This window comes from Schistocerca piceifrons, chromosome 3 (assembly GCF_021461385.2).
Source record: "Schistocerca piceifrons isolate TAMUIC-IGC-003096 chromosome 3, iqSchPice1.1, whole genome shotgun sequence".
NCBI classification, from domain to species: Eukaryota; Metazoa; Arthropoda; class Insecta; order Orthoptera; family Acrididae; genus Schistocerca; species Schistocerca piceifrons.
Genome location: NC_060140.1, coordinates 901,646,963 through 901,671,640, shown reverse-complemented (window position 1 = coordinate 901,671,640; position 24,678 = coordinate 901,646,963). Strand labels below are relative to the sequence as shown.

Below are 24,678 nucleotides of genomic sequence, written 5' to 3'. Positions count from 1 at the left end.
TTGAAAAGTTCTTGGAACAGAATAGAAAAAAAGTATTTACATCACTGAAACTTTATTTATTTTTCAATGTAGTCTCCTTGTAGGTTAATGCACTTGGTCCAACAATGTTCCAGTGCCTTGTTCCCACCTCGAAAATGAGTTTCCTCCAGGCCTGCAAAACAGTTGTCAACTCCGGCTATCAATTCTTCATATGAAGTGAATCTTTGTCCATCAAGAAAAATTTTCAGTTTTGGGAAGAGATGGAAGTCTGACAGAGCCATATCAGGTGAATAAGGCAGGTGTGGCAACAATTCATACCTTAGTTCATGTAATTTTGCCATGGCGATGGTGCATGTGTGCAGGTGCGCATTGTCTTGATGGAAGATGACTTTCTTCCTTGCTAAACCTGCCCTTTTTTCACATATCTTTTGTTGCAGGTTATCATAGTATTCTCCAGTAATTTTATGCCCAATGGGGAGATAACCTACAAAAAGAATCCCCTTTGCATCCCAGAACACTGTTGATGTGATCTTTCCCACTGAAGGAATTGCCTTTGCTTCCTTTGGTGGCGGATAATCAGCATGTTTCCACTGCTTAGACTGTTGTTTTGTCTCTGGGGTATAGCAGTGCACCCAAGTTTCATCTATGGTCACAAACCGTCACAAGAAATCTAGTTTGTTTCTCCTAAAATGGGCCAAACATTGTTCTGGTATGTCCATTCTCATGCGTTTTTGATCCAGCATCAAGAATCATGGCACCCATCTTGCAGATAATTTTCTCATTTCTAATTCTTCAGTTAAAATGTGATATAAACTTTTAGATGACAAGTGTAGTGATGCACAGTGAACAAGTGAATAATAGTTACTGTTCTGTCGTAAAAAAGGAATCCTGTGAAAACTGTAAAAGTGAAATCGAAAAACTAAACGAATGCATTTCAAGTTTACAAAAAATTGTAGATGTTCTAAGACGTGAGATTTCACATATAACTAATGAAAACTGTGAGCTGAAGAAGTTGCACCATATTCTAAATGATAAAACAATTAAGCCACAAAACGGGAACCTGGTGGGTTATGAGAAGCGGAAAGGAACCGATAGACAGGCATCAAAGGCAGCAAATTAAATTATAATTGCAGATAAAATCAGGTATAGTGTTCTGTCGAATAGTAGTGATGCCTGCAATAAGGATAAGCAAAACGCTAGTGAAGTGATGCAAGACAGTGAAACAACGTCCGAGTGGATAAAAATGTCACTCAAAGGTAATCCCTTGTCCACTAAAAGAATAACAAACTCTGTAAAATCTATCACATTTTGTGAAAAAAAAGCAAATACATCATTTTGCAACAAAGTGAAAATACAAATAAACAAAAACCGACGTGTGTGACAAAGAAGAAAGAATCAAAAGTCGACATCTTCGGAGATTGCTCAAGAACTGCAAGTAAATAGTAAATCAACGACAGTCACAGGCATGGTTAAACCAGGTGCTGGATTCAAAGAAGTGACGAAAAACATCTTAAAATATAACTATGACAAGCAGGACAGTGTTGTAATTTGCACTGGAGCTAAAGACATTTACAAAAACAATGCTATGGAAATGTATAAACAGCTCTTGAGTGTTTTGCTAGTACTGTCAAATACAAACGTTTTACTGGTGAACTTTACCCACAGGCATGATTTACCTGAATGGTCATGTGTGAATAAGGAAATTCACAGAATTAATGCGAAACTTAAAAGTAGTTGTAGGCTATTCAGCAATGTGAAATTAATTGACTCAAGCACACTTGATAGAGAATGTTTTATGAAACATGGGCATCACCTTAACAGAAATGGGAGGCCAGGTTAGGAACCTTAATAAGGGAAGCAATTAAATGTAATTAAAAAGTGACAGCCACTGAACTGGGATGGTATAAATCTCCAATAGCAGAAACACCACCACAAACAGCAGCAGCACGCAAATGGACCGTCCAAAAAACAGTAGCAACAGAGGAACCTACTACCGGACCAACATTAGCAGCAGCAGAACTAACAACAGAAGCAATAGTTACAGCATCAAAAACCAACCAACCAGAATCATTAGCAGTCACAGCAACATCAGAAGCAGTAGTTCCAACATCAATAACCAAGCAACCAAAATCACTGGCATTCACTGCAACAGCACACAGCAGCAGCAATGATAATAGGAGCAGTCATCACACCAGAAGAAGGCAGCCACCCTTGAGAAGCCAGGATTTTGCTGGGGCAAAACAGTGAACAACAGCACATAACAGGGAAACAGGGAAATGTTTGCAAGCAGAGGAATCTACAACAAGGTATGAAATCTTGTAACAGTGTAAGAGAAAATGCATCAACAGACTGTAAAGTCACAGGTCAGTCGGATTGTTCAAATCAGCTAAGAATTATGAGCCCGAACATTCAGTGCCTTAAAAACAAGTACCTTGAAGTTGAGGTACAAGCAAATAGTGACCATATTGATTGTTTATGTGTTATGGAACATTGGTGCAGGGACAGTGAACTAAACAGCATAAACTTAAGCCAATATAAACTTGCCAGTCAGTACTGTAGGCAAAATGCCAAAGGTGGTGGTGTATGCATTTATCTAAATCCCAAGCTTAAATTTAAGTTAAGATACAAAGCTAAACCATTAATAATAGAAAAGGATTTTGAGGCAGTAGCCATTCAGTTATATAGTTTATAGAAGAAAAATAATTGTTGCAGCAATTTACAGGTCACCATCTAGAGATACTGAAGCCTTTCTTAAAAATTTGGAAGAAATGCTCAACATTTTCTCACATAAGAACTCTACCACAGTTCTTTGTGGTGACTTTAATATTAATCTATTGGTCCAGAGTCCAGTAAAAAACAAGTTTTTAGACATACTAAAAAGCTTCAACATGTTCCCCCACATATCAGCTCCCACTAGAACACCAGATTCCAGTGAAAACCTAATAGATAACATCTTCTCAAATGTGGACACACATGAAGTTGCAGTTACAAATGTGAATATAGGATTATCAGATCATAATGCACTAACCTTTAATCTCACTGCAGCTCCCAAGGAGGAGGAAAATAAAAAGGAGTACAAACGATTTTTCTCTACTGAAAATTGTAATCAGTTCAAAAATAATTTTAAAAATGCAGTTTGGTCAGAGGTCCTGGCACAAACAAACACAAATGATGCTTACAATATATTTGCTTCCACTTTTATGACATACTTTGAAATGTGTTTCCCAAAAAAGCTTTTGAGTTATAGATCATCTGGATCCAAAGGGACCTGGATTACACCTGGAATTAAAAAGTCAAGTGAAACCATGAAATTACTAAGTTTAAAGTTAAAAACATGCCATGATCAGCAGTTTGTTGAGTATGTGAGGACATACAAAAAGACTTACCGCAAAGTAATAGCAAAAGCAAAATTATTAAGTAATGATAGATTAATAAGGCAGGCTAGTAACAAGTCCAGAATGATGTGGAAAATGGTAAAAAAAGAAACTGGGGGTCAAACTATAGAACAGGAAATCAATCTTAAAAATAATGAAAATATTCTCATAGAAAAAGATGCCATGGCAAACTATGTAAACAATTACTTTGTAAATATTCCCCTTACTTTAAGTAGTAAATTAAAGCAACAACAAACAGTGATGAGTCCAATTACCCTTACTTTAAGTAGTAAATTTAAGAAATACCAGCATGATGGCAATTCCAACAGATGAGCATGAAGTTCCAAAAGTCATTAAATTCTTGAAATCCAAAATGTCCTCTGGGTTGGATGATGTACCTGTATCAATAATTAAGAAAATTGCTCCATGTGTTGTCAAACCTATAGTGCACATAGCAAACTTGCCCCTTAGTGAAGGGATATTTCCGGACAAACTTAAAATCTCTAAAGTGATACCTCTATACAAAAATGGTGACAGACATAAAATAGAAAATTACCAACCTGTATCTCTCCTCCCAACCTTCTCCAAAATACTTGAGGAATTAATGAAAATCAGGGTTACAAAATATCTAGAAAAACATAAACTAATGAATAACAGTCAACATGGCTTTCGAGCAGGGCACAGTACAGAAACAGACATATTGGACTACACAACAGAAATAGTAAGAAATTTGGAGTCAAATAAACAGGTTGTTGGAATTAATCTAGATTTATCCAAAGCCTTCGATACTGTGAACCATGTAATATTACTAGAGAAACTTGAAGCAATAGGCATCAGGGGTACTGTTAAAAAATGGTTTGAATCTTATCTGCAAAACAGGTCACAAGTTGTTGAGCTGAGGTCATCCAACAAGCTTCACAATTTTAAACTCATATCTGAACCAAAGCAAATTGAAATAGGTGTTACACAGGGCAGCATTCTGGGCCCATTGTTATTTCTAATTTATATCAATGATATACAGGCTCCAGACAGCTCAGCCAAAATTCTACTATTCGCAGATGACACGAGTATCATAATTAGTGATATAAAAGAATCATTGTGTACTACAGCAGAGAAAATGCTCTCATACATACAGTCATGGTTTTATTTAAATAAGCTGACATTAAATACAAAGAAAACAAACTTTATACAGTATGGAAGCAAGTGTCAAGGGGAAAATATGTGCCTTATGCTGGATAGCAAACAAATAGAAAAAGTGTGCACCACAAAGTTTCTGGGAATGCAAATTGACCAAGATTTAAACTGGAATGAACACAATGTATGTCTTACTCAGAAACTTAGCTCAGCATGTTTTGCCTTAAGAATAATATCCAAGGTATGCAGCAAAGAATGTATTAGAGCAGTGTACTTTAGTTATTTCCAATCAGTTGCAAGCTATGGCATAAGTTTTTGGGGAAAAACTAGGTCAAGACTAAATGACATTTTTATAATGCAAAAAAAAGCTATTCGTATCATGACACACAGCCCACCACAAACTCACTGTAGACCCTTATTCAGACAACTAAATATACTTACAATACCATCAATATATATTTTTAAATGCGTGGAAATGATAAGTAAAAATAACTGCGATCTCCAGACCAACTCAAGCTACCATGATCACAATACAAGGCATTGTAAAGACTTCCACATTCCCTATGTAGCAAAAACTAGAAGTCAAAAACATGTTAGCCACTTAGGAATAAAGCTTTTAAATGCACTTCCATCTCAAATTAAAGAATTGACAGGCAAAAATAATTTCAAGCACGAAGTAAAAAAATACTTGATGGAAAAATGCTACTACAGTGTAAATGAATACCTGTCTCAGACTGTGGATTGAAACCTGTACTTATTTTTTAAAAATTCAAACTAATTTAATGATGTTTTCAACTTTGTAATTATTACTTAGGAAAAATCTGTTAAATATCCGTAATACGTTTTGTGTATATCCGTAATACGTTTTGTGTATAAGGCATAGTTCATGTTCTAAAATCGTTTACCATGAGCACGTACTTTTGTTTTTTGGGTAATAAGTTCTTGTACACTACTTATGTACTATGTGTATGTAATTTGCTTGCTGTTTGTATATGTTTGTCAATTTATTATGTGTATGTGTTGTTATGTGTTATGTGTAATCAAAAGACAAATCCTATATCACATGTGTGATCTATTGGATGCTAAATAAATAAATAAATAAATCTGGCTGGAATGAGCAATTTCACACACTTTCAATCAGCAAACCTCCATGACTACTGCATGGGTCATCATCTAAGCTGTCCCGGCCAAGTTTAAATTCATTTGTCCACTTGGCAACAGTTGAATATGAAGGAGCAGAGTCCCCCAGTGTATTCTGGAAATTGGCATGAATGTCCTTTGCTTTTATACCTTTCTTTATGAAATACTTAAACACTGCTCAAATCTCAATTTTTTTCATCTTCACAAATCACTATGTGGGAATAACAACAGAGAGACATCACCGCCACAGCTCTCTTCCAAGAGCACTGATGTGGCACATGTTTACAGGCAACAGCCCAATGAATATCATGTGAACAACTTATTGCACTAGGGCTGACCTCTCGTGGTGATTCCGAGAACTCTTCAAACCACCCTCGTATTATCTGTGGTGGTTTGGTGATTACTTTGATGTTTCAAGATATAATTTTCATGGAGGAATCTATCAATACTCTTAACTCCAAAACATATCAACACCATGGTGAATATAAAGGTGTTAGACTAATAACTGCTTACACATTGTCATTTCTGCATTTTCTCCTCCCACACTGTATCAGTGAATTTAACATGAAGGATACTTAGTACACAGGTTGCTTAAAAATACTGTCTGCCGCCACACCATAGTGTTTGTCATAGCATACAAGGCATCTGAAACTTTGGGGTCAAAAATATACTGACTGTAGAGGACCCTAAACTGAGTATTTGGAGATTCCAACCAGTGGTCAGATATTAATGTTTCAGTTCATATGACATCTTGAAAGGGCAATGTGTATGATGTACATGCTTGATAATTTGTAATATTTTACAACAGACAACTGCCTGACACTTCAGTAGTAGTGGTGCTGCTGTGGAAAGCACTACACAATCGTCAGTGTTGAGTGCATAGGACACTGTACACAGTACACAATTGGTTGCTGATTTACTGAATTAATTGCAAACATGCATTTAAGGTATGATGTAGAAGGGCATAGTGTGCAGAAACCAAACAAATTACAGCGAATATGTTACAACAGATATAATCTAAAATGAAAAAAATTTATTGCCATGGAAATTTACGAGAAACTAAGTTGTCGGAGTCAGGCAAAGCTCTCTAGAGTTATCAAAAAATAACTGTTCACACAGTCGACTGTGAGAAAATGGGTTTCAATCATATGAGAGATGATTCATGAATAACTCTCCCATCAACATGCCAAGGTAATGAACCCTTCTAACAATGAAATGTGGAGTGTGCTAATAGAGCAATAACTACACCCTATCATTAACATGTGCAAACACTGGGGCCAAATGAGACTGAGCCTGGAATTCTGTTGTGTCAATAGATACATTGTAGCCCATGCACTGAGACTGATAGACATAACTTTTGAATGGTCACAATTAGATGAAGTTATTTCTATAAGGTCTCAGTTGTTTGTATCAATAATAATTAAATATTAATTTCTGACTATTATTATAGCAAAGTTATGAGTTTACTGTACACTTCCACCTGTGCAGTTTTTTCACTAAGGATATGGGAGACCTGCTACATTTCATTTCAAAACATACCAGCAAATTTCTTTGTTGGCACCATTTTAGGCAGAACATCAACTGGACTGTCAACTTGTTTGCAAGTAGATGTTACTATCCAAATGTATTCAGTATATTATTGATGATCATTTTTGTTCCCTATTATTTCAAAAGTGTTTGTTAATATAATCAACCTATAGTTTGATATACATTAAGAAAAAGCTTGTACTGAATAGTGTTTCTTTCAAAATTGTTTGCTATTCATGTTCTTGTTCTGGAGGAAAAAAGATTAAGACTAATTTAAATTTCTGAATTTCAGGTACTGGTCACGATTATACATTGATACAAGAGCCACCACTATTCTTATGTTCCCAGTGTCATAAATGCTATCAATACAGAAGAAGTCTTGTTCGTCATGTCAGACTTGAATGTGGTAAACCTGCACAGATAGCTTGTCCGCTATGCAAGTACAGGTGCAAACATAAAGCAGATATGATAAAGCATATTCGAAACAAACATCAAGTGTCCACACTACAGTCTTCCTCACAACTGGATAATCTAATGAATTTGTAATTCAGTCATGGAATAGTTCAAAGTGAAATAACAGAAGGAAGAGAATAATAAAAACAAAGTGTAAGCCCTCTTCATAGCTTTTCTTGCAGTTAGGTCTAGTTTATCTTCAGCCATGTATCACTGTCAGCATCTCATTTATTTTTTTATGCTGTATTTTGAGTGTTTGTAGAGTTAGTGTTGTACCTAATGATAGAAGAAATTTTGAAACAAGATTTTTAATATTTTTCATTAGATGATTTTTCTGATAATTTAAACAAAACAATAAAGATTTTTTCCCTGCTTAGTTTTTGAAAATAGTAAGCAATGTATGATTATTATTGTCGTGGACATAGTCTTCCAGTAGGAAACTGACTGTTTCTGTTAAGAGACTTTAAGTAAGCTTCAGTTTTATTTGAAAGAAGGAAATATGAAATATGGTTGACCAGGTTTCTTTCATCACCAATATGTCTTACTCACCAGTAAATAACATATTTTCTGTTTTTGCAAGGGAAGGAATAAAGATAACAATTCACCATAAAGTTGAGACTCTGAGTAGTCAGGTTCAGAAACAAGATAGGAAATGTCCTTAAGCATTTTGATAGTGCCCTTCCTCAGAGCTAACAGACTAATCGAAACACATACATATATGAATACATGCTACTTTGTCCAGACAGTGCAATGGTTTGTGGCCAGTTGCACTACAGACCCAAAACAATGTAGCTGTGTGAGTACCTGGATTCTTCTATAGCATATCCCTGCCGACAAGTCAGAACAATGCTTTTAATAAAAGAGATTCTTTTGTTCCTGCACAATGATAATGTTCTCTGATAATTTCATGTGTACTTATGTGAATGTGAAGTATTCACTACTAAATTACTGGAAAAAAGTTTTGCTCCACACTAATCAGTTGCTTAGCATAAGTTTTCTTGATCAGCAACCCCTTCCTGAGAACTCTTTTGAATACAGGCAGTTGAAACATGTAATCATCTATGCAGCAATGATAACAGTAAACCTGCACTGTCAGGGCAGCTCACTAAAGTTAACTTTATCTCCACTTGTGAAACAAACAATGCTCAGTCTGTATTTTATTTAGCCTGCCAACATGCCTTGTAGACTCATTTCAAGCTTAGCCTTGCATGGATTATCACTTTACTCCAAGAAGTGCTTTATGTTAGCTGTAATGCACCAGAAGAGTTTGACATAGGGCAGAACTTAGTAAAAGTATGCTAAAAATCCAGTCTGCAGTTCACCTCAGTGGGAGAGATTTCTGAGTGAAAATCAGATAGAAATTAAGTTTTTGATTAGCTTATCCACAAGCTGGTGCCACCTGATATTATCCATATGGCTAATCAGGGACATCGCTCATGGAGCCTTGACAGTGTATGATCATTTATCTCTATTTCTGGAACTTGTATGTAATTTCTATTTCGAGAATGAAATTTCAGATTGCAGTGGACTGTACACTGATTCGAAACTTCCTGGCAGTTTAAAACTGTATGCTGGACTAGGACTCAAATGTGGGAGCTTTGCCTTTAGTGGGCTAGTGCTCTACCAATTGAGCTATCCCATCACGACTTGTCACAGCTTTATTTCCAACAATACATCTCTCCTACCTTCCAAAATTAACAGAAATTATCCTGCATACCTTTCAGGACTAGCACGCATGGAAGAAAGGGCACTGGACTGAAATGGCTCAGTCACAGCTTTAGGGAATGTTTCCAGAAGGAATTTTCAATCTGCTATGGAGTTTGTAAAATTTCAAATCAACTTACACTCTGCTGTGCAGAATCTGAAAACATTTGCACAGGCTGTGAATAAGCCAATTATATATGACTTCATCCACTAAAGGCCATAGCTGAATTTTACCATCTACAATATTAGAGACCTTGACAAGGTCACAGAAAATGCCAACAGGGCAACATTTATTGTTTAATTCTACTAGAATTTGTGAGATCATATATTGCCTTCTCAGCAGAGCAGCATTTACAAAAGCTAATTTCAGCTGTTGTCAAAAGGTTTTCCTCAGAAATATGATTAAGTATTGTTGTAAGCTACTTTCTCAAAAATTTTTTGAGCACATGGGAAGGAGTGAGCTTAGTATATAGTTAGAAGCCACTTTGAAACAGAACATGGTGGGGCCATCCTACTTGTTCTTATACCACTGTTAACACCAATGTATTTATTTCTCCTTTATTTAATCTCATTTTGATGATAGCAGATATACAATGGTTACACAAAATAGCTATATTCTCAGTCATACTTTATCTCATTGAACTTTATTACACTCAATTGCTAATGAGACTATTGTTAGGTAGTCCATCTGTAAATGTTTTGTTTAAAAGTATATTTAAATTATAGTAATAGTTTGTACAAAATATACAGCTGTGAAATTTTCAGTGACCAACTAATTTTTTACTACTAAACTGATATAGCCACATGCACCATGGCAAGGCACCTCAGACCGTGCGGCTCATTATCAGTCAGATGTTTCATGTTCAGTTATCAAAAAGTTAACTATTGTGTGATTAGGCCATCAAAAATGTACACATGTTATCTAAATAGTGTGAATTGAAATATTAAGCTGCCACTAGTAAACCATGTCATATAGTGCCCTTGAATGCAGATGCTCACTTTGTTTATGTACCGTTTAAGAGTGGCAGTACAATGTTACAATGTGAACGCAAATTTTAATACTTTAGCTGAGAGATTATCGTGGCCAGAAGAATTACTACTTTTTAGTCACCTAATCATTTTTTTGATAGCTCTAACAAGCTGTGTTGGTAAAACTGATGTCTGGAGATGGAGTATACATAGTTTCTCAAGTAGGTTTATTTGATCTGCTTTCCATGGACCAGTCTGTGTCACTATGTGTCAGCTACTGTTAGGAAGAATTCATTGAATTTAGTAGCCAATGATTTCAATTTCATATCATTTGTGTCCCTGATGAACCTAGGACCTTGTTGAGGTGGTGTGGCTTGCTTGCTTGGTTGTATGATATAGATAGCCATACTGTAGGTGTAACCACAATGGAGTGATGTCTGTGGAGAGGACAGACAAACCTATTTTCCTAAGGGGGGAAGCAGCCTTTTCAGTAGTTGCAAGAGCAACAGTCTTCATGATTGACTGATCTGGCCTTATAAAACTTGTCAAAATGGCCTTGATAAGCTGGTATTGAGAGTGGCTGAAAGCAACACAGCCAATATTTTTTCTGTAGGAACAAACCTGTACTGTATGTTTAAATGGTGATTTCATTCTCTTGGGGAAAATATTCCAGAGGTACAACAGGCCCTCATTAGGATCTCCTGGTGGGGACTGCATAAGAGGATATCATCATCAGGAAAAACAAAACTGGTATTCCACAGCTCGGATCACGGAATGTTAGTTTGCTTAATTGGGTAGGTATGTTAAAGAGGAATTGGGTAGGTATATTAGAGAGTTTTAAAGAGAAAATGGATACACTGAAGTTCAATATAGTGAGCATTAGTGAAATGTGTTGGTTGCAAGAACAGGATGTCTACTCCGGTGAATGCAGAATTATAAATACAAAATCAAGTAGAGGTAATAAATCTAATATTGAATAAGAAAATAGTAATGTGGTTAAGCTTCCATGCATAGCATAGTGAACACTTTATTGTACTGAAGACAGATATGAGGCCAACATGCACCACAGTAGTACAGAATTTATATGTCAATTACCCCTGCAGATGATGAAGAGACTGAAAGAATGTATGATGAAACAAGAGAAATTATTCAAATAGTTATCAAATATGAAAATTTGTTTGTGATAAGGGATGAAATTCAATACTAGGAAATGGGGACAAAAATGGAGTGGGGAAAAGGAAAGAAAGAGGCAGCAGCCTGGTAGAATTTCTCACACAGCCTAATTTAATCATCACTGACACTTGGTAAAAGAATCAAGTAAAAAGGGTGTGTACTAGGAAGAGACATGGTGACACTCATAGGTTTTAGATTGATTACATAATGGTAAGAAAGAGATTTTGAGACCAGATTTTAAAGTATAAGGCATTTCCAGATGCAGATTTATTTATTTTGTATTTATTTACATTTTCCTTACATGGAGCCATCACATTGATGTCTTTTTCAACCTTCAGAAATAATGATATGCCAATAATGACAGTTTCAACCTATGTTTTAAACTGCAGTTGTTACACCGTGTATCTGTTTTATACATTTATTACATTGCAGCTGATATGCTACTGGTTGATGATACAATCAGTGTATTAAAATTCATTGAATGCTTATTAACATTTTTCTAACAGAAAAGATTTTAATTTTGTGCTAAAATCCTGACCTGTATACATTCTTAGAGAGTGTGGTAGTTCATTAAACCAAATCCAATCTCTCAATGGAAAATCCAGGATGGAATGTAACAATATTATGAAAAGGATAGTTCTACTGATCATGTAGTGGAAATGCTGAGTCGCAGATACGCACAAATGAAAGACTGTTGGAAAATGAGCTTACAGCCAACTAGGCCTTTGTCAAAAAAGACACTTGCGCGCACACACACACACACACACACACACACACACACACACACACACACACACACATACATACATACATATGACCACAGTCTCTGACAGCTGAAGCCAGACTGCAAGCAGCAGAGCATATGAGAGGCAACCGGGTGGTGGGGGGTAAGGAGGAGGCTATGGGAAGGAGGAGGAGGGATAGCAGGGTAGGAGTGGGATACATTAAAGTGCTGCTCGTGGGAACCTGTGGGGATGAGGGGGAGAGAGGGTAGGGCAGCTAGGTTATAGTGATTCGAGAATTTCTGTGTAAATTCTAGAGCCACTCAGCCTTCTACTGCCTCGAACACACGATATTCTGGATATGAGTGTGGGATGGTAGAATCCTACCTACTGTGCTTCACATTTGCGTGCGCAGGTTTAAAATCAGTCAGGAGAAGAAAGTAGACGTGGCAGGCGAACTGCAACGACAAGTACCTGTCGGGAAATCCATTGATGTTTTAGTGAGTGTGTAAGGAAGAACCATGGAGTTAAAAATTCCTGTACCTTGCATTATTTGATGGAGAAGAAGGTAAGAGGGTTTCCAGCAGCCAGGTAGCCAGTGAAGAAGAGTGGCAGCAAGTCCCAAGTGAGTCACCTAGTAAAGAAGTGGAAGGTGGTTTGCGGGAATAAACCAAAGTAACACACATTCACACTCACACTTTAAGTTGTTAGAATGTTAGAAGGTGCAGTTGGTTGATTAGAGGAGGGGAAAGGGAGGGGGATAGTGCAAAAGGAGGCAAGTTAAAAGACTGTGTGTGTTGGTGGAATAAAGGACAATGTAGTGCTTGAATGAGGACTGGGAAGGACATGTTATGTGGACAGACAGCTTGTTGGTTGTCAGGCCCACATAGAATGCAGCACAGTGATTGCAGCTTAGCTTGTAGATCACATGACTGCTGTCAAAGGTAGCCCTGCCTTTGATGGCATAGGTGATATTTGTGACTGGACTGGTGTAAGTGGTTGTTGGAAGATGTATGGCACAGGTCTTGCATCTAGGTCCATTGTAGGGATATGAGCCATTAGGCAAGGGTTTGGGAGCATGGATTGTGTAGCGATGGATGAGGATACTGTGTAGAGTTGGTGAGCGGCAGAATACCACTGTGGGAGAGGTGGGAAGGATAATGAATAGGACATTTCTAACAATATCCTCATTCATTATTTTGCCTCATGGCTCATATCTCTGTAATAGACCTAGATGTAAAATTTGTCCCAGACATCCTCCCACTGCCATCTACTCCAGTCCGGTCACAAACATCATCTATCCCATCAAAGGAAAGGTTACCTGAGAAACCAGTCATGTGATCTACATGCTAAGCTGCAAACACTGTGCTGCATTCTATGTGGGCATGACAACTAACAAGCTGTCTGTCCGTATAATGGCCATTGACAAACTGTGGCCAAGAAACAGCTGGCCCAACCTATTGCTGACCACGCCACCCAATATGACATTCTTCACTTCAGTGACTGCTTCACAGCCTGTGCCATCTGGATCCTTCCCACCAACACCATCTTTTCTGAATTGCACAGGTGGAACTCTTCCTGCAATATATCCTATGTTCCTTCAACCCTCCTGTCTTCAACCTTCTTTAGCCATTGTCCTTATCCATCTAGCCTCTTCCCTTTTCCCTTTCCAGCATTATGCAGCCCCCTATTGCACCAACTCATTCAGTCTTTTTACTTCTCTCCTGTTCCACTTTTCCACAACCCCCCTTCCTCTGACGTCTGTCTAACCTCCTGACCGCACCTCGGCCCCCCCCCTCTCCATCTTGTCCCAGCATACTCCCACAAGCAGCACTTTACCATTCCCCACCCCTACACTGCTATTCCTCCCCCTCCCTGCACCAGCCTACTTATCCCCACCATCCGTTGTCTCTCTCATTATGCGCTGCTGCTCGGAGTCTGGCTTCAGCTGCCAGAGACTGTGCTCATGAGTGTGTGTGTGTGTGTGTGTGTGTGTGTGTGTGTGTGTGTGTGTGTGTGTGTGCGTGCGTGCTGTCTATTTTCAACAAAGGCCTTGTCAATGACTCAGCATCTCCACTATATAGTAAGGAGCAACTAAGCTTTTCATAATTTTGTTTTAAGTCAAATCTTTGATGTAAGGTCTTGTATCTGCATTTTTAATGTTGTTATTGTTCAGAAATAGTTAAATTTTGTTTTTGTGCTGTGATCATTCAGATCATTGCACTTGATAATTTCTGTCGATTGACTCATAAAAAATATAACTAATTTAAATATATACAGAGAGTATATTGTTAGGTATTTGTGCTGTAAAGACACTTCATGACATGGATCTTTACAGCCCGTCCCATGAATATATCTTATAGCTCTTTCCTGTAATGGCAGTATTTTTTTTAAGTGCCTGCCATTTGCACAGACTCGTAGTTCAATCCCATAATTGAAAAAATGGTAAACTGTTCGATAATGTACTATTTTCTGTGTTTGGCTACCTTTGTGAACTGGGTAAGGAGATACAAGGTATGACTGACTTCTCCACACACAAAATTCATGTGGTTTGTCCAGTGCAAATTTTCACCAACAAACACACCCATGCATTTAAAGCTCCCGGTTTCTGTTTCTGAGATGTTACATAGATTATTTACATTGTTTTGGTGAGAACCACCTATTTTAAAGCCCAAAAATTGAGACTTGGTGACATTCAACTTGAGAACCTGATCATTGAAGTACTTTGTTACTATACTAGTAGCAAAAGACTCTAGCTCCTTACATTCTCTACCATAGAACAAGACTGAGGCGTTATCTGCATAGCTTTGTATGTTTGAGTTGATGTGTTGTGCAGTGTCACTGTTGCATATAGAAAGCAAAGGTACCAAGGACTCAAATGAGTATGTGGCTAGAAAATTCATGGATGGATCCCCGAAACAATGTGACTTCAGTTTTTTTTTTTTTTTTTGTTTTTTTTTTTTAAATTAAGTAAACAACCTTTTTGTCAGGTCTAAAAGGATACCTGCAGTCTACATCCTCTGGTCCAAAACACAGCAAACGTCATGGAAGAACTAGGTAACTGCTTTTGTGAAGCCATACGGAAAATCTACAAGCAGTTTGTGTCTTATGAAAAACACCTAGCTGGGATAGGATAACACTCTCAAATATCTTGTGAAAGGAAGGACATAATGATATTGGCCTACAGTTAGATATGTTTTCCTTACTTCCTCTTTTATACACTGGTTCCACTACATTTATTTTTAAAACAGTCAAATACACGATTTCTCTAAAGCTGCAACTCAACAGGTAGGCAAAAGGTTTTGAGATTCCTTTCAAGCACATCTTAGTCATTGCACTGGATATGCCATCCCATCCAGATGAAATTTTTTTCATTAGTGTGTGTATTGCCTTGTGTGTCCTGCTCATTTATTTCCACAAATTCAAACTTGCTCCTAGTATGTGTATTGCCTTGTGTGTCCTGCTCATTCATTTCCACAAATTCAAACTTGCTGCACTGTGTGAGGTGACATGCATCTATGATACAGGTTGATTGTTCAACAGAAATGAGGTAATAATTAAAAATACGTCATACAGTATTTATGTGTTTTACAGTGTTAAAGTTATGTCTAATGATGAATAGTACAACATCAATCTTGTTGATGAAAATGAAATAGAGAAAAAGATATGGCCTAGTGTAAATACTTGTATATCTTTGGAGATAGTGAATTTATTTGATGAAAATGCTACCCACAAAGGAGGTGGCTTACAAAATTCTCATTCGACAAGTATTTGAATACTGCTCATCACTCTGGCTTCTGTACTGGATAGGATTTAAACAGGAAATAGAGAAGACCAAAAAAGAACAGTGTGTTTCGTTATAGGTTCATTTAGTAACTGCAAACACCTCACAGAGCTGCTCAGCCAACTCAAGTGGCAAACAGTGCAAGAGATGCTTTTTGCAGTATGGTTTAGTTTACTGTTAAAGTACTGAGAACATACATTCCTAGAAGAATCTACTATGTATTGCTTCATGCTACGTATATCTCACAAAAAGACCATGAAGGTAAAATTAGAGAGATTTGAGCTGACACGGAAGCTTACTATCAAACTCTGTTCCTGTGAACCATTTGTTACTGGAACAGGAAAGTGTGGAAGTGTGGGATAAGATGATTTTTGAAGCACATATGTAGATGTAGATATAGGTCTAAGAGAAAACAAGGCCCTGGAATTGATGGCATTCACTCAGAATTATTGAAAACCTTGGGAGAGCCAGCCACGAAAAATTATTCCATCTTTTGTATAAGATATATGAAAAAGAAGAAATTTTGCAGACTTCACAAAGAATGTTATAATTCCAGTTTCAAAACAGGCAGGTGCTGAGTGCTGACAGGTGTGAATGTTACTTAACTATTCCTTCATTAAGTCATGCCTGCAGTGTACTGACACAAGAGAAGACCACACAGAAGATCAGTTTGGGTTCTGACAAAATGTAGAAACACGTGAGGCAATGCAGAACTTATGACTTATCTTAGACAGTAGGTTGAAGATATAAAAACCTATGTTTATAGTGCTTGTAGACTTAGAGCCGATATTTACTGGGGAACACGCTTTGAAATACTGAAGGTACCAAGTGTGACATACTGTGGCTATTGGAGGTTAAGTAATCAAATGAAAATATAAATTGTACTTCAAGTGACAAAAACTTTTTTTAATAAGTGTATGTCATGTAAATTTTTAATCAACATTTGTTTTTAAATTGACTACATAATACCAGTTTTTGTCTATCCTCCACACAACTGGGGTGTTGATCTGCTGATAGCTTGGCTGGATAATTAGTAGTGTCAAATGGCAGGACTTGATTTTCTGAATGTAAATTTTAAATTTGTTAATTTAAAAACTTTCCTCATATCTTGACATTACAAATTAAAATGTTTTGCATGTCAAAATGTGACAGAATAATGGGGTAAATGGTGACAAGTTTATACACCAAAAAATAATACAGGACCAGTAACCTGGGTAGCTTCACAGCTCCAGCTTATATAGTCAGCAATAATGTACTTGAATCAGTAAATGGTCTTACAATTACAAATTGGTGAGTTACTTAATCTTATGTACATCATCGTGTCACAAACATATCTACAACGTTGTATGTAAGTTTTATATCTGTTTACTTTAAGCTTTTCAGATATAACCTTGACTTTTAGTTAATGCTGAACAGTGTATATTACAAAAGGTTTATTAATTCATTTGGTAATTCACATGTTTGATTCCTATTAATGACATGGCTTCTGGTTTTAAAATCTATCTGAACTGTACAGTTACTTCTTGTCAAAATGGCTCACAAATGATGAATACATGAATCTATGAATCTTCACAGTTGGTTTACAGTGTAGCCTTCAAAGTGGTAAACTATGTGTTCTAACGTATAGAAATTACTGATATTGTGTTGAACAATGTAATTTGGAAGAGATAACTGATACAGTAAAAATTTACAAAATTTTATATACTGTTAGTATAAATAGCTGGTAACACACACTTCATAATGTCCAATTTAGTCTACCACACTACACAGCGATAAAATACAACAGTGATAGGTTATATCGACATGTACAAAAACCAAACTTAAGTTATATGAGTCGAAGGACATAAAAGGAAAGTAGTGGCTGAGAAGTGAGACAGTTTTGTTGGCTGTCCCCAATGTTATTCAATCTATAAGTTGAACAAGCAGTAAAAGAAATCAAGGAGATGTTTGGAGAAGGAAATAAAGTTCAGTGAAAGGAAATAATACTTTGATGTTTGATAAGACACTCCCTGAGGCATCAAGGAATCATCAGTTTGGTGATGGAGAAACGTGAGAGGCATAAAAATTGTACGGGCTGACCAAGGGCTGAATACAGTAAGCAGGTTGACATGGATGTAGGTTACAGTAGGTGTTAGTTAATAAAGAGTCTTGCACATGATAGGGTAGCAGGAGAGCTGTATCAAACAATCCTATAATAAGTTATTCAACTTTGTTAGATGATTTACTTAATTTATTATCAGATGGTTGTCTTTTACTGAGGTGCAGGGTCTTTATTTTCTGTGATGAACTCTTTTCTTCAGGTGAATTTCTTGTGGATATCAATTTTTGCTCTGTTCTTAATTATAACATCTATAATTGTAGTACTGCACTCGTTTTTGCAAATATTTTAAGAAAGCTTAAGGTACATGTAATTTCTCTAGTGTTTTTTAATTGAAAAAAAAACAGAGATTAATCATGTAAATGATGATTGTTTGATAACTATCTTCATGTTTGACTCATTTCACATCTCATATCATGTGCTCATGAATTGAGACCAACAGAACATGAAATAAAGAATTAAAAATAAATAAATTTATACTGAAGACAACAACAAGAATAATATTATTTTTCTCACTGTGAATAATGTCATCCAGGAGTTCAATATCATTTGCTTTGTCAAGTTTATTCATTGCATGCCTGATGATGCTCCAAATTATACTTGCTTTGTACTTAGTATTTTGATGTCACTCTGAAGATTTTTTGATTTTGCAATACTGATTATAGTGATTTTTTAATGTTTGATTAGTGCCAGTTCTGTTACTTAAATAACCCTATCTGTTCCCAGTATAAAATATTTTGATATCAGACATTGGGTATTATTTTTCCTAGCTTGCACTGTAAAATGTCCTCTTTCTATGTTTACGATTTGCTGCAATGCCATGCCGATTTTGTCTGCATTGATAATAACATGAGTCACTTTCCTTGCATACTTTGCCATTCTATATTACATTTATTTGTATTAATTATGGTAGTATTTAAATCTTAAACAGCTTATTTTATCTTTTAGTTGGTTCAGTGATGATTCTTGTGTTCTATTTATTCCCCCCCCCCCCTTTTTTTATTTATTTATTTATTTATTTTTTTTTTTTACAAGCTAGTTTTCTTATGACAGGTAATCCTGATAATATATCCAATTCTGTTTATGAAGAAAGTAAAATTGTGCACACTGCCTTTCCCATTGAGAGTTTTACACCCAGACCTCTTGAAAAACATTATATTTGAAGATACTTATCCTATTATCATGCAGAGAGTGGTGCATAACTTTGAGCTTCCTACGTTTGACTTTTTGTTCTTTGGAGACTGTTTGCCCAGTGCAGTCAGACAGTTTATTTTCATACATTGTTAATGTATAGTTATCTGCCTTTGTGTTAATGGTAATGTGATATACCATGCTCATGCTGCCACTGCTTGCTGTAGTGTATCAAATACTTCTTCCAAGTTTTGTTCTTTAAGATAACTGATTTTAAAACCATAACAGAATTTTTAATTAATTATGGTCTACTTAAAAAAGTAATTTCTTCCTCTGCTAGCAAGAATACTGTAAGTTTGAAATTTGTGAATCTCTGTAGAATACAAATAATTTGTGAACAGAATTTTGTTGAATAAATGAGCTAATACTGAATTTTCTGGGGAGAAAAATGCAAACCACAAGAAATAACCTTCAGATGAGGCATCTGTATTGCATCTGTGAAACAGGTACATTACATTAATCCTTGTTCCATAGATCATGAATATGACATTTATTAATGTTGTGAGACATGTCACTTTAACATAAATATTCTTTACATGAATTAATTAATTAATTTTTATTTATTTATTTAAAGTTACTACTTCATATCTAAAGATTCATCTATTGAGTAGGAGTTGTCACTCAGAAATTCTTTTAACTTGCTTTAAAATGTTGGTTCGCTATCTGTCAGATTTTTAATGCTATTTGGCAAATGACCAAAGATTTTTGTGGCAACATAATTCATCTCTTTCTGTGCCAAAGTGAGATTCAGTCCAGAATAGTCATGATCATCCTTCCTTCTAGTGTTGCAGCTATGCACTTTGCTGTTATTTTTGAATTGGAATGGGTTATTAATGACAAATTTCATAAGTGAATATATGTATTGCGAAGGTACTGTGAATATCCTGAGTTCCTTAAATAAATATTGCGAGGTGATCTTGGGTGGGTTCCAGCTGTTATTCTGATTACACAATTTTGTGCAATGAATACTTTCTCTCTTGATGACAAATTGCCCCTAAATATGATGCCATTGAAAGCAGTGAATGAAAATAGGCACAATAGGCTAATTTACTGAAAAATTTTCAGTAACTTAATAGCATAAGTAGCCAAACTAACCGTTTCAGCAGATCATCAATGTGTTTCTTCCAGTTCAATTTCTCATCAATGCACACACCAGAAATTTTGAATATTCTGCCTTAGCAATGGACGCTTCTGTTATAGTCTACGTTTATCAATGGTGTTATGTTATTTACTGTACAGAATTGTATAAATTGTGTTTTCTCAAAATTTAGTGAGAGTCTGTTTGCAGAGAACCACTTAATCATTTTCTGAAAAACATTATTTACAATTTCCACAGCTGATTCTTGCTTGTTGGGTGTGATTACTGTAGTTGTATCATCAGCAAAAAGAACTAGCTTTGCATCTTCATGAATCTGTAGTGGCAAGTCATTAATATATATTAGGAACAATGAGGGGCCATTCTTGATACCTCCCCAGTTAGAGGACTCTGATGGTTTTTGCAGACTATATGTACAACCTTCTGCATTCTTCCACTTAAATATGAATTCAACCATTTGTGCACTGTCCCACTCATGTCACAATACTTAAGCTTATCATGAAGAATCTCATGATTCATGCAATCAAAAGCCATTGAGAGATAAAAAAAAAATCCCAATGGGTGGTGTTTGGTTATTCAGTGCATTTAATATTTGATCAGTGAAAGAATACATAGGATTTTCTGTCAAAAAGCCTTTCTGAGAACCAAATTGACATTTTATTAGTACTTCATTTTCACAAATATGTGATGCTACTCTTGAATACATTACTGTTTCAAGAATTTTGGATAAAGCTGTCAGAAGTGAGACTGGGCAGTAGTTGTTAGCATCAGACCTATCCCCTTTTTTATGCAATGGTTTAACAATAATATCTGAAAAAAATGTCCTGTTTCAGTGAACTACTACATATGTGGCTGAGAATCCTATTTATTTGTTGGGACCAAGCTTTTTAGTACTCTGTTGGAAGTGCCATCAATTCCATGTGAGCTTTTACTTTTGAGTGAATTTATTATTTTCCTAGTTTCAATAGGAAAGGTCGGTTGAATTTCAACTTCATCAAATTGCATAGGTATTGCTTCTTCCATATACTGTCTTGCATTTTCTAATGAAAAGCTGTATCCTATTTTCTCTACAACAATTAAAAATGGTTATTAAAATGTTTCCTATTTCTGACTTCTTGTTAACAGACTTTACATTGAGCTTGATAGAAATACAGATTTCCTGTGCTCTTGGTTGCCCTGCTACCATTTTAATAATATTTGACACCACTCAAGAAACAAACCAATGAAAATAAGCAAGGAGTGAAGCACCGGAAGAAAAATAACAGGCACTAAATATGCATCTGAAGGAAGAGCTCCTTAATAAACAATGAATTGATCAGAATGGTATTGTCAAGAGGTAGGATTATTAAATAAAATGATAACTGTCAAAAGAAGATACGATCATGAGGCATGAGAACAGATAGAGAAGAGAGCAACAAGAGAAGGATTGTGTGTGTAGCCATTTTCGTCCCTAGAGGCAGGTATTTCTTCTTCTAGAACTGAAGAAGATGAGATTTTCACAATATTTTGTATAATAAGTGGCTCCTTTTTCTGGCAGAAGGTTTGAAGGAAAAAAAAAACCTTTTGCAAGAAGGATGAGCCACTGGCTCAGAACTCTTGTGCAGTTCCACATCCTCTATGTGTTTTTTTCCTGCTGTCATTTGGTAAGGAATTTTTTTAATCCATCCATATTACATCAAGATTTGTATCTTGTATTATGACATCATAACCTTAATTGGCAAGAGCTCAAAATGTCTCATTATTACATTTAGTTATATTTTTCAGACTATGGAAACTCTAAGTTATTGTTATTTATATTTTTGTATGTTGTAAAAAAAGACCAAACTGTCAGCCTTGCTTTTCTGACTCCTATCCCACTTTCAGCATGAAAAGACAACTCATTTGAGAACAATCATTGTTGCCTTTTCTCTCACCTAGTCCAGCTGGCTAACCCTTTATTCTCTTTTACAAGAGAACAGAATATGTGCTTCAGAAAGTTAATAATATAGTCACTAATAACACGAGTAAAGGATTCTACACACCAAAAGATTGGTAGAAGCATTGAATCATTGATAGGAATGAAAAATGCCTTGAAAACTTGGTAGATTATGAATGAATCCTTTAAAATTTTACATTCTGTCTGCACTTTTCTTACCATAAAAATTTATTCATATTTTCTCAGATGTATCTCTGTTAATGTCTTGTAAGCACAGCTAATACGCATGTTCACTATGTAGATTTATAGTGTCTCTGTAACCGGCCTTTAAAAGCTCAGAGATAACAAATAAATTTGTTTATTTCCATGGTACTTTTATGATTAAGAAATTCATCAGCAACAATACATAACATTAGTTTAACCTATTGAACAATGGAAAAACAATATTCTAAATCACAGAATAATGAGGTCTCAGTACATCACTCTCATTCATGTAATTCTGATTGCCCTGTCAGCTTCTGTTAAATGTCAAGGCATGTTAGCTATTTCAGTTATGCTTGACATCTTGCTTTGGGTGATAACAAGTGTACAATGTTTTAAACTGAAGGCATTTACATATTTAACATTTATAGTAATTTAGTTATAGTCAAGAATTTTGTATTGCTGATTCTTAGTCAAAATATAGTGAGCTTCATAATTATTTAATGTATAATTTGTGCCATTGTTATGTGAGGAGCATTGATATGTGAGAAGAAAATGTTTGCTTAATGTGGCAATTCCCTATTTATGCAGAATTTTATGGTTGACTCACTTCTATGTATTTCAGGCATGATCCTTCAGATTCAGTCATCTCAGCAACCACAGCTATTTGCATGCCACCAATGTCATATTGTGTACCATTAACAGAGGAACCATACACAGCATATTAGGCTTGAATGGGGAATGCCAGCACAAATAGAATGCCCATGTTTAAAACACTGGCCAAGGCATAGATCTGACCTGATGAGATATGTCAGAACGAAGTACTGTGTGTCAGTTGCATGTTTAAAAGTGTAAGGAGTGCCTTAATTGGAATTTTTGTTACATGACTGATTGTTGGTTTTTGGCATGTGGTTATTTGTAAAGTATTACTGCCTGAGATTAAGTGAAAAATTGATAAAGTTAGTATGTAAATGTGTTATGTAATAGTAGAGTCTCAGTTTTAATACGGGCTTGAAAACAGAAATAATGCTCCAATAAATTCAGATTGAAAAAAAAAGAAAGAAAGAAATTCATTAGTTTTACTGTCTGTACCTAAACCTAATATCTTCTCACATAATTTCATAAGTTAGTTTCATTATTTTTTCCCTGGAGGGATTTGAATGATGTTTGTGCTTCCCTTGTAAGACTGGTGAAACAATCATGTCTCTGAAAAAGTGAAACGAATTATCAAAAATAAACATGCAAATATAATGTTGAAATATAATATTAAAAAAACAATTTACTTTGAAAGGATTTTACTGAGGTAAGTGAGAATAATATCTGCTTCCTTACATTAACCAGAATTAAAACCTTCATGAATAATACACACTATCACCAGTAAGATGTATTTAATGACTTATATCTACAGTTATATGTTTTGCATTTATTAGGAGTTTTTCCTTATGTATCTTTCATATCTAGAAATGCCTTGTTTGTGTCATTTTTTATCATTACCAGTTCTTTTTCAAAATGAATATTGCTGGTGCTCATATAGTAACAAATGATGTCATGAAGCAACATTTCAAACACGTTTTAAAAGGATTTTTCTGAGCATGTTCAAGGAGTTCTTGCACTGATGGATCAGGATAGCAAAGCAAAATTTGTGTAATATCTAATTAGACAATTGAAAATTGGCTGCATGTTTAGTACTAGAATGATTTGGAGATTGCAAATGAACAGTCTGATTGCATTAAAGTTGTTAGATGTTTGAATACTCACCATTCTTCTTTTTCTTTTATCTTCTTTACAACACAATCAGCTGTCCTAACATTTGAAGCTCATTAGATAGTCATTTTTATTCCTAAACTGGAGAAAATTTGCAAGCAAGTACAGAACATATTTGATTCATCCCAAATTCCTTAAAATCCTCTTTCATATTGGAATATACATAAGTCATAGTCAATGAATGACTATCCTTAATCATGACAACAGGTTCATTGTTGCAAGAATGGGTTTCGATGGAAAGATCTTGTTTCTTATAATTCCATGACATGCTGGCAAATGAAGCAGACTGCATAGAAACCCTCTTACTGCCATTGACCCATCCAGTGCCCTGTGGATCCCAGCACTTTGCACTATCATTCTGAATCTAGAAAACTAGAAATGGAATTTTGTACTACCTGTGCACCAGAAAGAAAACTTTCAAACATGTCTTTTATTCCCAGACTGAAACAGTGTG

At 35.7% G+C, this 24,678-nt stretch overlaps 1 protein-coding gene across 1 annotated transcript in view; it reads left to right on the top strand.

Annotated features, from left to right (window-relative positions):
• Positions 1 to 23,398, top strand: part of LOC124789732 (longitudinals lacking protein, isoforms A/B/D/L-like) — a 100,076-nt gene extending 76,678 nt beyond the window's left edge. The window contains exons 4-5 of the transcript XR_007016157.1: positions 7,447 to 7,760; positions 23,086 to 23,398. The gene's annotated coding sequence lies outside the window, so the exon portion shown is untranslated. The remainder of the gene's footprint in view (positions 1 to 7,446; positions 7,761 to 23,085) is intronic.
• The last annotated feature ends 1,280 nt before the right edge of the window (positions 23,399 to 24,678 follow it).